Here is a 13,587-nt window from a genome sequence, read left to right on the forward strand (position 1 = left end):
TGCACCTGCCACACCTCCTCTTGGAGTTTTGGCGTCTTTAACTGGGAAGTGAGGATCCTGACCCTCTCTGCCAAGCAGGAGAGGAAATGGGCTGATGTGTGTTGTGAGGCAGTAGAGACTGGGGCATAGGAAGCAAATTGACTCTCAGAGTTTATGGTATAACCTTCTCCCATGCTGTAGGGATCAGGTTTGCCCCTAAACCTGCTGACTGGCTAAGGCCAGGGCTGGAAAGGGAAGAAAGTAAGCAGAGGACAGGGCACGCTGCAGGCCAGCCCCTCACCCCCAGTGACTTGTGCTCTTGGAGTGAGGGCCCAGGAGGGGGTCGCCTGCCTATGCGTGTCTCTCCCTTTCCCCCTCCTGTTCTGTAGGGCTGGGCCTCACACGGCCATTCTTCGAAGGAAGAAGGTGGCCTTTTGCATTCCCTGTTGGTGCATTACTTATTATCACTTATTTTTGATTAAGGATATTATAGTTAGGCAGAAATTATTTGCATTTTCTTTGTAAATCATCTGAAGAATTGTGCAACACAGGAGTGCGTTCTGGAGGAAAATTCAGACATCAGAGATAAAGCAGAGTTCTCCCTTGGCTGCATCTACAACCTTCCTCTCCCTAGAGAACCACTCTGTGGTTAGTGTGTTTTCCTCCGTTATCTTATATAAGCATGTATGCATGTGTAGATGTAGATGGCTGTGTTTTGTTTTTATGCACATAGAAGGTATCTCTGTGCATTGTTCTGATGCCGGAGTTGTTCAGAACACGGTATTGTGGAGAACCACATGACTGTACACACAGGTCTATCTTAGAGATCTGCCTCATTTGCTTTAACTGCTGCAGAGGTTTCCAGGGACCGTGTGTACAGTACTAGATACTGTTTAATGAACACTTTCCTACTGATGAACATTTAGGTTGTTTCCTAATGTTTGCTGTCACAAACAGTGATGCTGGTGGGTTAATGCTTCTCTAGGGAAGAGAGCAAGAAGTGGAAGTGCTGGCTGTCATCTGCATTCTGCAGTTCACCAGATACTGTCAGGTTCCCTTCCCAAATGGCTACAGAGTGGTTTGGTCCCTGCAGTGTCATCAGTTTCCGACATTATAACTTTGCGGATGTGATGGGGAGAAAATCTCCGTTTTATTTTGTCATTTCCTGGATTATTTGTGAAGTCAAATATATTTGCCTGTGTTTACTGGCACGTGTATTTTCTCTTTGGTCAATTTCCCTTTTGTAATTTTTGCTCAGTTTCCCATGGGGTTATTCATCTTTTTATTATTGATATCTAGGAAGGTCTTTTTGGCGTTCATGTGAGTGTTTGTGGGTGTGTGGGTATACAAGCAAAAAAAGGTTTAATACATCCTGGATGCTCATTCTTTGATATATTTACTTCGACTATTTTTTTCCAGTCTGTTGTCTTCTGTTTTAGGTGTTTTTTTTTTTTTTTTCTCATCCAGGTTTAAACATTCTTTATTGTTGTAGCTAAATAATTCACTTTATTTAGGGATTATAAGAAAACGTAGAAAGTAAATTTGCATTCTTTTCCTTTTTCTTAGTATTATGAAACTTATTTCTTTTTTTAAAAAACCAGTCTGTTGAGGTAAGATTGCCATACAAAAGCTGTACATATTTTTTTTCCAGTGATTTTTAAAAAATATATTTAAAAACAAAACCGGCCAGGTGCTGTGGCTCACGCCTGTAATCCCAGCACTTTGGGAGGCCGAGGTGGGTGGATCACCTGAGGTCAGGAGTTTGAGACCAGCCTGACCAACATGGTGAAACCCGGTCTCTACTGAAAATACAAAAAAATTAGCTGGGTGTGGTGGTATGTACCTGTAATCCCAGCTACTCGGGAGGCTGGGGCAGGAGAATTGCTTGAACCCCGGAGGCAGAGGTTGCAATGAGCCGAGGTCATGCCATTGCACTCCAGCCTGGGCAAGAGCGAGACTCCGTCTCAAAAAACAAAAAACAAAACCAACCTCCTCCCAAATAACCCCCAAACAAGAAAAAACCAGATTAAATAAAATTTACAGTGAATATACCCAGCAAACATTTGTATGTGCAATTCAATACTGTGTCTGTTACTGCAGCACGAACCTCAGACAATATATAAGTGCTCTGGGGGGTCAGGAGAGTCCGAAGTTTTAACTCTGTGGGGTCTAGGAAGACAAGATGGGGAAGTGAGAGAATGGGGAAATCAATTTTGTTTATCTTAATTCTGTCCATATAAATATATTCATAAAGACCAAAAAGGAAAGGAAGCTTGGGATGTTAAGGTAATAGGAGAACAGGAGAGTGTGGGACTTTCCCAATTCTGACTGACCAAAAAATACGAAAGAAATTAATTTTATGGTGGGAGAAGAGATTTAAAAAATAAAAAAAAGAGGATGGAGGCTGGGCACAGTGGCTAATGCCTGTAGTCCCAGCACTTTGGGAAGCCAAGGTGGGTGGATCACCTGAGGTCAGGAGTTTGAGACCAGCCTGGCCAACATGGTGAAACCCCATCTTTACTAAAAATACAAAAATTAGCTGGGCATGGTGGCGCACGCCTGTAGTGCCAGCTACTCGGGAGGCTGAGGCAGGAGAATCACTTGAACCCAGGAGCCACAGGTTGCAGTGAGCCGAGATCGTGCCACTGCACTCCAAAAAGCTGTACATATTTAATGTACAACTTTGTGAGTCTGGAGCTAAGCCAACCCCCATGAAACTATTGCCACAGTGTGTGCCGTAAACAGATCCGTCACCTGCTCACGTTTCCTCCTGCCTACTTTATTATGATGATGATGATTTGTGATGAGAAACTTAACAGAAGATCCACCTTCTCAGCAGATTTGTAACTGTACAATACAGTGTTGTTAGCTGTAGGCACTGTGCTTTATAGTAAATCTCCAGAACTTACCCAGCTCGGATAGCTGACACTGTGTACCCTCGGCCCAGCATCTTTCCATTTCCCCTACCCCCAGCTCCTGGAAACCCCCATTCTACTCTCTGCTTCTATGAGTTGACTTTTTTAGATTCTGAATATAAGTGAGATCATGCAGTATTTATCTTTCTGTGCCTGGCCTATTTCACTTAATGTCCTCCAGTTTCATCCATGTGGCTGTACATGGCAGGATTTCCTTCTTTTTAAAAGCTGAATAACACTCTATTATAAGTATATACCATGTTTTCTTTATCTGTTCATCCCTCAAAGGACATTTAGATTATTCACATATCTTGGGTATTGTGAATAATGCTGCAGTGAGCGTGGGAGTGCAGACTTCTCTCTGAAATACCGATTTCAGTTCCTTTGGATGTATGCCCAGCAGTAGGATTGCTGGATCATGCGGAAGTTCTATTTTTAATTTTTTAAGGAACCTCCATACTATTTTCCATAATAGTGATACCAGTTTATACTCCTATCAACAGTGTACAAGGATTTTCTTTTCTGCACATTCTCACCAACGCTTCTTATCTTTCATCTTTTTGACACTAGTCATTCTTACAGGTAATGGTGTGGTTTGCATTTCCCCGATTGGTCTTTTCCTTGATGATTTTTTATTGTCTTATTTAAGAAGGGCTTCCTTACACTGAGTATCTAACATTTTAGTCACCTATTTTACAATGAGTCTTTAGTCCTCTCGAAATTTATTTTTGTGAATAGCGTAACTCACAGATATATATAGCTTTTAAAAAATGAGTTGCAAAGTTTATAACCCATTCCCCCCACCAACTGATTTGAAATGTTACCTTTATCCTATGGTAAATTATTATTTTTTTTCCTGGTTATGGATCTCTTTAATGATGTTTCTATACAGAGTGAATGTAGTAGTCTGTATGTTTCTCTCTTCCTTTTTAATTGAAAAATTAGATTGCTCCAAAGGTTTCCATATAACCTGTTCAACTTTCTTTTTTTTATGTATATATTTTTTGTACTTTGCATATTCTGAAAGGAATATATATATATATATATATATATCAGATACGTTCATATATATATCACCTTTTCAAGGCTATTTGCATCCAGAATAACCTTGGTTTGCCAGGGCCAATAGAAGTCACAAAATCGCCTTTAGTCAAATTTGTGTGTTTGCTTTCTTCTATAATTCCAATACCTCCACCATCAGCGTCTTGAGATAGCTGCCAAGGTGTTATATAATCAGTGTCAGTGTCTTCATTCATTCTACAACGAAGGCTGTCACTTCACACTTGGAAGGTTGCACAGCGGCCAGGCAGAGGTGCTCCTCACTTCCCAGACAGGGTGGCCGGGCAGAGGCGCTCCTCATATCCCAGACGGGGCGGCCGGGCAGAGGCGCTTCTCACATCCCAGATGGGGCGGCCGGGCAGAGACGCTCCTCACTTCCTAGACGGGGTGGCGGCCGAGCAGAGGCTGTAATGTTAGCACTTTCGGAAGCCAAGGCAGGCGGCTGGGAGGTCGAGGTTGTAGCGAGCCGAGATTACGCACTCCAGCCTGGGCAACAATGAGCATTGAGTGAGCGAGACTCCGTCTGTAATCCCAGCGCTTCGGGAGGCCGAGGCAGGCCATCACTGGAGGTCAGGAGTTTGACAGCAGCCTTGCCAACACGGCGAAACCCCGTCTCCAGGAAAAATACACAAACCAGCCAGGCGTGGTGGAGAGAGAGAGAGAGAGAGAGATCATATGGTAAATTATTATAGATGATGAGTTCTGGACTCTTCTGCTGGTCTATTTGTATACTCTTGTGGAATAAAAAATTCTATGGTTTTATTTTTATATTCTTCATTGTTCTTCTAGAGTGTTTCTGCAATTGTTTCCTCTGCCATCTGAATTTTATTATTCTCATTGGAGGTTCTTTTGGAATTGCACTGACTTTCTAAGTTGATTTGGACCAAATTAAAATACTTAAAAATTGAAATTTTTGCTATATTAAAATGCAGTGTTATTTGTTTTTATCTGGGAATGCAGTGTATTTTTTCTTGAAAGTTTTGTACACTTTTGTTATGTTCTTTCCCTAGATGCTTTATAGTTTTGTTGCTATTGTGTATGAGATCTTTTTTATTATTACATTTTCTATTTGGTTGTTGCTGGTGCTTAGGAGAGCCATTGATTTATATGTTAAACTCATACCTGGCCACCTTGCTAAACCTTTTTCTTAGTCCTAATAACTTGTCCGTTGATTCTCTTGATTTTCTATAAAGACAGGAATATTGTCTGAAAAAAATGCCTCCTTCTTCCCCTCTTCCTTCTCAAACTGTACACCTCTTGAGATGTCTCTTTGTGTTTGTACTTCTACATAGGATAACCAGCCCCAGACTGAAAGGTGACAGTGATAGCAGCCTTCCTAATCTTGTCCCTAAATTTACAGGGGATACTTTTATGGCATCACTATAAAATGAGATGTTTTGCTGCACTTGGCTGATAAATATCCTTTATCAAGTTCAGGGAGTTTGCTTCTTGGCCTACCTTTTAAGGTTTGTTTTAAATCAGGAATGGATTGTCAAATTTGATGGCCATTATACCTTTTTCCTTTTTTTTTTTTGTTTTTGTTTTGAGACAGAGTCTTGCTCTGTTGCCTAGGCTGGAGTATAGTGGCGTGATGTTAGCTCACTGCAACCTCTGCCTCCCAGGTTCAAGCGATTCTCCTGCCTCAGCCTCCTGAGTAACTGTGAATGCAGGCGTCTGCCCCCATGCTTGGCTAATTTTTATATTTTTAGTAGAGATGGAGTTTTGCCATGTTGGCCAGGCTGGTCTTGAACTCCTGACCTCAAGTGGTCCACCTGCCTCAGCCTCCTAAAGTGCTGGGATTATAGGCATGAGCCACTGCACTTGGCCCCATCTTATACCTTTTTCATGGAAGTAAACATTTTCTAATTCACAATAAAAGAGAAAAAAGTATAATAAATGGGAATTTCAGTCCAAAGGCTTGTGTGTTTTTGCTGTGGAACAACAGCAGAATCTCATAGGATGAGAATTTTTCTTCCTGTTTGTAGGCAGGGTCAGCAAAAGGGCAGGTTTGTTCAGGTTGCAGGTCTGCTGGGGTAGCTCTGCCTGACATGTTTATTCTGAGACCCAAACTAGAGGGTAGGGGCTGCATGGGGCTCGTGTTGCCCATGGTGAGTCAGAGGAACACAGGAGGAGCGGACGGAAGCAGGAGATGGCCTGAGGTGTAGCCTTGGGGCTTGCAGGTGGATGATTCACATTCCACTGTTGAGTATCAATGGAGTGGGCAGTATGCTTGTCCCATGGAGGAGGAAGGGGTATTTGCTGAATGATTAAATCCAACCCACCCAAGCATGTTTAGATTCAGACTAAAAGTGCTTGGCAAGAATACTTCATAAGTGGTGGTGTGTGCATTCTGTTGCAACATGTCACAATTCACATGTAATACGTGGTTGTCTCATTATTAGCAACTGATCTGACTAGTTACCATTTATTAATAAGATGCTGTGATGAACTTCTGTTAACCTCAAAAGGGGAAAGCACCAGGTTCAAGGCTGAAGAAGAGACCCAGAGCCAGGAAACGAGACTTGGGATTTTTTTTTTTTTTTTTTTTTTTTTTTTTGAGACGGAATCTTGTTCTGTTGCCCAGGCTGGAGTGCAGTGGCGCCATCTTAGCTCACTGCAATCTCCACCACCTGGGTTCAAGCAATTTTCCTGTCTCAGCCTCCCGAGAAGCTGGGACTACAAGCACGTGCCACCCTGCCCAGCTAATTTTTTTGTAATTTTTAGTAGAGACAGGGTTTCACCGTGTTAGCCAGGATGGTCTCGATCTCCTGACCTTGTGATCCGCCTGCCTCGGCCTCCTAAAGTGCTGGGATTACAGGCATGAGGCACTGTGCCCGGCCAAGACTTGGGATTTTATTAGGGGCTTGCATACAGGGGAGACGGATGGTGGCAGATTGGACCAGAGAACTGCCTTACGTACAGAGATTGTCCAGTGATGGGCCGGCCATGGTGGCTCACACCTGTAATCCCAGCACTTTGGGAAGCCGAGGCGGGCAGATCACCTGAGGTCAGGAGTTTGAGGCCAGGCTGGCCACCATGGCAAAACCCCATCTCTGCAAAAATACAAAAATTAGCCAGGCATGGTGGTGGGTGCCTATATAATCCCAGCTACTCGGGAGGCTGAAGCAGGAGAATAGCTTGAACCTGGGAGGCAGAGGTTGCAGTGAGCCAAGATCGCACCACTGCACTGCAGCCTGGGCGACAGAGCGAGACTCCACCTCAAAAGAAAAGAAAAGAAATGGCCCAGCAATGGCGGGCTGGATGACATCGGCCTTCCTACAGTCTTGTGGCAGTGGGCTGGGCAGGAAAGCTGCAACTTCTTGCCAACTTTATGCAGTTTATTTAGCATTTCTACTTAACACCCTCCTCTTAATGACCCCTACCTAGCAACCTTCATTTACCCCAAAACTCAGGGCCTCAATGCCCTGTATGACCTGTGTTCCATAGGATGTTCCAGGGGCTCAAATGTTCCTCATAGACAAGGAACGAATCTCTGGGTTGGCCACACCTGATTCCCCAGCTCAGAGCACACACTCAGGTGCATCTGCCATACAGGGTCCTTCTGAGGGTAGGCTTAAGTTACCGCTATCAGGTGCGTTTACCCTATAGCTGGTGACAGCTTGAGTCTTCTTTTATAAAGTTTCTTATGCTTGAGACTGACAAGAAATCTGTGGCTAGTTCTTTGGCACCACATATATGAGTGGCCAATTAACTCTCTGTTATCCATTGGTGATCCTGGCCTGAATCAGTTAATTCATTAGTTGTTGCAAATTGGTGATTTCACAATTCTCTCATACTGTTTTCATTTATTAGCTGTTATCCTTCTGTAAAGAAGAGATTTTCCTCATCACCTGGAGCTGTTAGACCACCCTGAAATACAGTATCGTTAAAACAGAACAGGCCGGGCGTGGTGGCTCACGCCTGTAATCCCAGCACTTTGGGAGGCTGAGGCGAGCGGATCATGAGGTCAGGAGATAGAGACCATCCTGGCTAACACGGTGAAACCCTGTCTCTACTGAAAATACAGAAAAAAAAAATTAGCTGGGCGTGGTGGTGGGTGCCCATACTCCCAGCTACTTGGGAGGCTGAGGCAGGAGAATGGCGTGAAGCCGGGAGGTGGAGCTTGCAGTGAGCCGAGATCGTGCCACTGCACTCTAGCCTGGGTGACAGAGCAAGACTCTGTCTCAAAAAAACAAAAACAAAAAAAACCAAATCCTTATTTCTCTTCAATTGTTAATTTTCAGAATAAGAAGTTGGCAATGTCCAATTTTAATGGTATGATACATTCTCAGGGTGTGCCATCTTCCCCTTTATGATACAAACCATTTTTGGTCATGACGTGTTAGTTTTTAATGCTAACACTGAACCTGTTTGTTAAAGTTTTAGGTAAGATCTTTGCCTCTCTCATGTTGGAGACTAGTTTGTGCTTATCCTTTCATAAAATAAATTGCTTCAGCTTTCCATCTTTTTCTGAGATGTGACATCGCGGTAATCTATTCCTTGAAAATGTAATGAAACTTGTTTGTCAATTCATCTGGGTCTGGCCTTTATTAGGTTAACTTGTTATTTTAAAATATCTTCCATAGCTATTCAGTTTTTCTACTTATTGAGCCAATTGTGGTAATTTATATTTTCTTAGAAAATCTTACATTTCATTCAGTTAGATTTGCAAATTCATTGGCATAAAGTTCTGAAAAGTATTCTCATAATTTTATAAATTTTTCTGCATCTGTAATTACGGGCTTTTCAGTTCTAATGTTTGTGTTTTCTTTCTTTTTCTTGATTTGTCTTACGGTATGTATTCTTTTTATACTGGGCCAACTTTCAATTAATTTCTGTCTTAATTTTTTTTAGTCTTTTATCTTTTTTTTCTTTTTTTTTTCTTTTTGAGACAGTCTCGCTCTGTTGCCCAAGCTGGAGTGCAGTGGCGTGACTGCAACCTCCGCCTCCCAGGTTCATGCCATTCTCCTGCCTCAGCCCCCCGAGTAGCTGGGACTACAGGTGCCTGCCGCCACGCCCGTCTAATTTTTTGTATTTTTAGTAGAGACAGGGTTTCACCGTGTTAGCTAGGATGGTCTCGATCTCCTGACCTTGTGATCCGCCCGCCTTGGCCTCCCAAAGTGCTGGGATTACAGGCGTGAGCCACTGCGCCCGGCCTAGTCTTATGTTTTTCTAATTCCTTCATTTTGATTTTCACTTTCGTTTCTTAAGACTTACTTTATAATTAACCCTCTTTTCGTTTTCTTTTTTTTTTATTTAATTTTTAAGTTTTGGTGTACATGTGCAGGATGTGCAGCAGGTTTGTTAGGTAGGTAAACGTGTGCCGTGGTGGTTTGCTGCACCTATCAACTCATCACCTAGGTATTAAGCCCTACATGGATAAGCTGTTTTTCCTAATGTTCTCCCTCCCCCTCATCCCACCCTGACAGGCCCCAGTGTTTGTTGTTACCCTCCCTGTGCCCATGTTTTCTCAGTGTTCAGCTCCCACTTATAAGTGAGAACATGTGATGTTTGGTTTTCTGTTCCTTTGTTAGTTTGCTGAGGATAATGGCTTCCAGTTCCATCCATGTTTCTGCAAAGGATATGATGTCATTCCTTTGTATGGCTGCATAGTATTCCATGGTGTATATGTACCACACTTTCTTTATCCAGTCTTTCATTGATGGGCATTTGGGTTGATTCCATGTCTTTGCTATTGTGAGTAGTGCTGCAGTGAACATATGGGTGCATGTATCTTTGTAACAGAATGATTTATTTTCCTTTGAGTCTATAAACCAGTAATGGGATCACTGGGTCAAATGATATTTCTGGTTACAGATCTTTGAGGAGTCACCACACTGTCTTCCACAGTGGTTGAACTAACTTGCATTCCCACCAACAGTATACAAGCATTCCTATTTCTCCACAGCCTCGCCAGCATTTGTTGTTTCTTGACTTTTTGATAATCACCATCCTGACTGGCATGAGGTGGTATCTCATTGTGATTTTGATTTGCATGTCTCTAATGATCAGTGATGTTGAGCTTTTTTTCATATGTTTGATGGCCACATAAATGTCTTCTTTTGAGCAGTGTCTGTTCATGTTCTTTGCCTGCTTTTTAATGGGGTTGTTTTTTTTTCTTGTAAATTTAAGTTCCTTGTAGATTCTTGATACTAGACCTTTGCCAGGTGGCTAGATTGCAAACATTTTCTCCCACTCTGTAGGTTGCCTGTTTGCTGTGATGATAGTTTCTTTTGCTGTGCAGAAGCTCTTTAGTTTAATTAGATCTCATTTGTCAATTTTTGCTTTTGATGCAGTTGCTTTTGGCGATTTCATAATGAAATCTTTGCTGGTGCCTTTGTCCTGAATGGTATTGCCTAGATTTTCTTCTAGGATTTTTATAGTTTTGGGTTTTACATTTAAGTCTTTAACCCATCTTGAGTTAATTTTTGTATGAGGTGTAAGGAAGGGGTCCAGTTTCAATTTTCTGCATATAGCTAGCCACTTCTTCCAGCACCACTTATAAACAGGGAATCCTTTCCCCATTGCTTGTTTTTGTCAGGTCTGTTGAAGATCAGATGACATTAACCCACTTTTCTACCAAAAAAAAAAACCCTCTGTAGTAAATGTGTATATTTCCTAATGAGTACTAATTTGGCCATATCCCCTAGTTGTGATATCCAATTTTTTGTTCATGCCTAAAAATACATCATTTACATTTTGAATGCTTTCTAAGCCTCAGTTATTTAATGTTTAAGAATTTCCCAGGCATGTCATATTTTGTTTTGTTTTTGTTATTTAACTATCTTTATAGCAGTCTGGGTCCACTCAGGAGATGGGAACCCCAGCGGGGGCATCATATTTAGTAGAATTATTAGGGATGATGAGAGAGTAGCTATTAAGAGGTGGAAGTTCTGTGTGGTATCATGGGGGCGGAGGGAGGGGACCTAAGCAAGGGCAGACCTGAGAAAGCCCCAGGGAAGGACCAGCTTGTTAGGGAAGGTGTGGTTCAGCATCGGAGAGCAGGAACAGCTGCTGGTTCAGGCAGTCCAGCACTGGTGTAGAGATGCTGTTGGTCACACTAGGCCACCCTCTGGAGTAGAGGCTGGGGAGCAGTGGCTTGAGGCTGGGCCCACGGTGTGAGTTCGGGCACTGCACGTCCAGAGGTGCCAGATATGCAGAAGGAACGATTGCTCAATGCAGGACTCTCCAGACCACACAGGCTACACGGGGCTTGTTGAGGGAGTCCAGAGGTGGCTGGCCATGTGGAGCTCTGGGTTCGAGGCCCAACGGGTGGCCCAAACAAGGCTGCAGGGTTGCAGAAGAACTAGGTGCCTCTGTGGCCTGAGCCGGGAACTGCAGGAACCGTTTTCCTCCAGCGATGTTCCTCCATCACCCTCTGCCCAGAAAGCTTAATGTGCTTACTTTAAAGGAGAAATGTGGCCGGGCACGGTGGCTCATGCCTGTAATCCCAGCACTTTGGAAGGCAGAGGCGGGCGGATCACGAAATCAGGAGGTAGAGACCATCCTGGCTAACACGGTGAAACCCCCGTCTCTACTAAAAATACTAAAAAAAATTAGCCGGGCGTGGTGGCGGGCACCTGTAGTCCCAGCTACTGGAGAGGCTGAGGCAGGAGAATGGCGTGAACCTGGGAGGCGGAGCTTGCAGTGAGCAGAGATCGCCCCACTGCACTCTAGCCTGGGTGACAGTGAGACTCCATCTCAAAAAAATAAATAAATAAATAAATAACAATAATAATAATAAAAAAATAAAGGAGAAATGCTTAAGGGAATTCTGTTGTTTATTCAGAGAAGATATTGAGGGGTACATTCAGAATTGGGAGGCAATAAATTGATAACTGACACAACCTTTTTGTCATTCCTTTCTAATTGTCCCATTGTAGTCAGTGGGCATAGCCAGTACAGATTCTTTGTAGAATGTCACATTTCTTTTGTGGCCTAATGCTACATAGGCAGTTTTGGTTAAAACCGTGCGTGTGTGTGTGTGTGTGTGTGTGTGTGTGTGTGTGTGTAAAACCTCTGCCTTCTCTATTTGTTAGGTACGGGGTTCTAAATAAATCTTATTGTTATCTAAATTTTTATATCTTGTCTTATTTTTGTCTGATTAATTTGATTTTAATCTCAATATGAATGCAGCTATTAATTTCACCTTTTATCATTATTTGCTTGGTTTATATTTTGACGCTATGTTGTGAAGTTTATAAAGGTACATGATGCTCTTGGTGGATTATTTTTGTTATTAATGGGAATTTTTCTTTTTGTGCCTTTGCATACTTTGTTGTTTACATTCATTTTGTCCGATTAATATCTCCATACGAGCCTTCTTTTTATTAGCACTTGCCTGGTGTATCTTTTCCTATACTTTTATTTTTAGCAGTCTTCGTGCCATTTTTTTCAGGTGTCATCACAAGAGACTAAGCAACTCATGGTTTAATTTTCTAAAATAATCTGAAAATCTATGTTTTTCAACAGATGGACTAAAAGAGAGTATAAAGAGCACTGTATTCATTTGCTCAGGCTGCGGTAACAAAACACCACAGAATTGGTGTCGGAATCCACAGAAATGTATTGCCTCACAGTTCTGGAGGCTGGGAGTCCGCCATCAAAATGTCAGCAGGGCTGGCCTCCTCGGGGCCGTCTCTCCTTGGCCTTGATGCCCCTGCATGTGTTCTTCCATCTGTACCTGTTGTGCACCAGTGGGGTCTCTCTGTGTACCCCAATTTATCTTTTTTTTTGAGACGGAGTTTTGCTCTTGTTGCCCAGGCTGGAGTGCAGTGGCACAATCTTGGCCCACTGCAACCTCTGCCTCCCAGGTTCAAGTGATTCTCTGCCTTAGCCTCTGCCAGAATGCCCTTTTTAATCCTCCCTGCCATTGGCTACTTTTAGGATCCTGCTGATTGGTGCATTTTACAGATTGCTGATTGGTGTGTTTTACAGAGTGCTGATCGGTGCATTTTACAATCCTCTTGCTAGCTACAGAGTGCTGATTGGTGCTTTTTTTACAGAGTGCTGATTGGTGCATTTTACAATCTTCTTGTAAGACAGAAAAGTTCTCCAAGTCCCCACTCAACCCAGGAAGTTCAGCTGGCTTCACCTCTCACAGCTACCCCAAGGAAGTTGAGGGTGAAGGGCCGGCCATGCACAGAATGCTGTCTTGATACTGAGAAAAGGAAGATGGTGTTAACCACAGAATTTCATGGCCAGAGGTGAGAGTTATGTAGCAGAGGGGATCTCCTTGGAAAGGCTGTCTAGAAGAAGAGTGTGTAACTCTGGGCAGGATAGGAAGAGGTGACACCTCCATAAGAAAAGGGACTTTGTCTTTTTTGCCCCTGTCTCCCCAGTGCCTGTGTCTAGTATGTGTCAAAGGGGCAGAGTCATTCATGTGTGGTCGTGATGGTTAATTTTGTGTGTTAACTTTGCTTAGCTCTGGTGCCCAGCTGCTTTGCTCAAACAGCAGTCTGGATGTTGCTGGAAAGGTAATTTTTGGGTAAGATGAACATAGTAGACCTTGAGTAAAGCAGACTGTCCTTCATATTTGGATGGGCCTAGTTCGATCAGTTGGAGGCCTTAAGACCAAAGGCTGAGGTTCCCCGAAGAGGAAGGTTGGCCCCCAGATCCCCTTGTGACTCAAGAC

The 13,587-nt window shown here is 43.1% G+C and overlaps 1 protein-coding gene across 9 annotated transcripts in view; it reads left to right on the forward strand.

Annotated features, from left to right (window-relative positions):
• APBA2 (amyloid beta precursor protein binding family A member 2) overlaps positions 1-13,587 on the forward strand; it is a 237,897-nt gene that overhangs the window by 142,802 nt on the left and 81,508 nt on the right. Inside the window, exon 5 of one of the 9 annotated variants that reach the window (XM_058428014.1) lies at positions 12,959-13,159. The exons of the other annotated variants lie outside the window; for them this stretch is intronic. The gene's annotated coding sequence lies outside the window, so the exon portion shown is untranslated. The remainder of the gene's footprint in view (positions 1-12,958; positions 13,160-13,587) is intronic. 9 annotated transcript variants of the gene reach the window in all.

This window comes from Hylobates moloch, unplaced genomic scaffold (genome assembly GCF_009828535.3).
Source record: "Hylobates moloch isolate HMO894 unplaced genomic scaffold, HMol_V3 SCAFFOLD_14, whole genome shotgun sequence".
In the NCBI taxonomy this organism is placed as follows: domain Eukaryota; kingdom Metazoa; phylum Chordata; class Mammalia; order Primates; family Hylobatidae; genus Hylobates; species Hylobates moloch.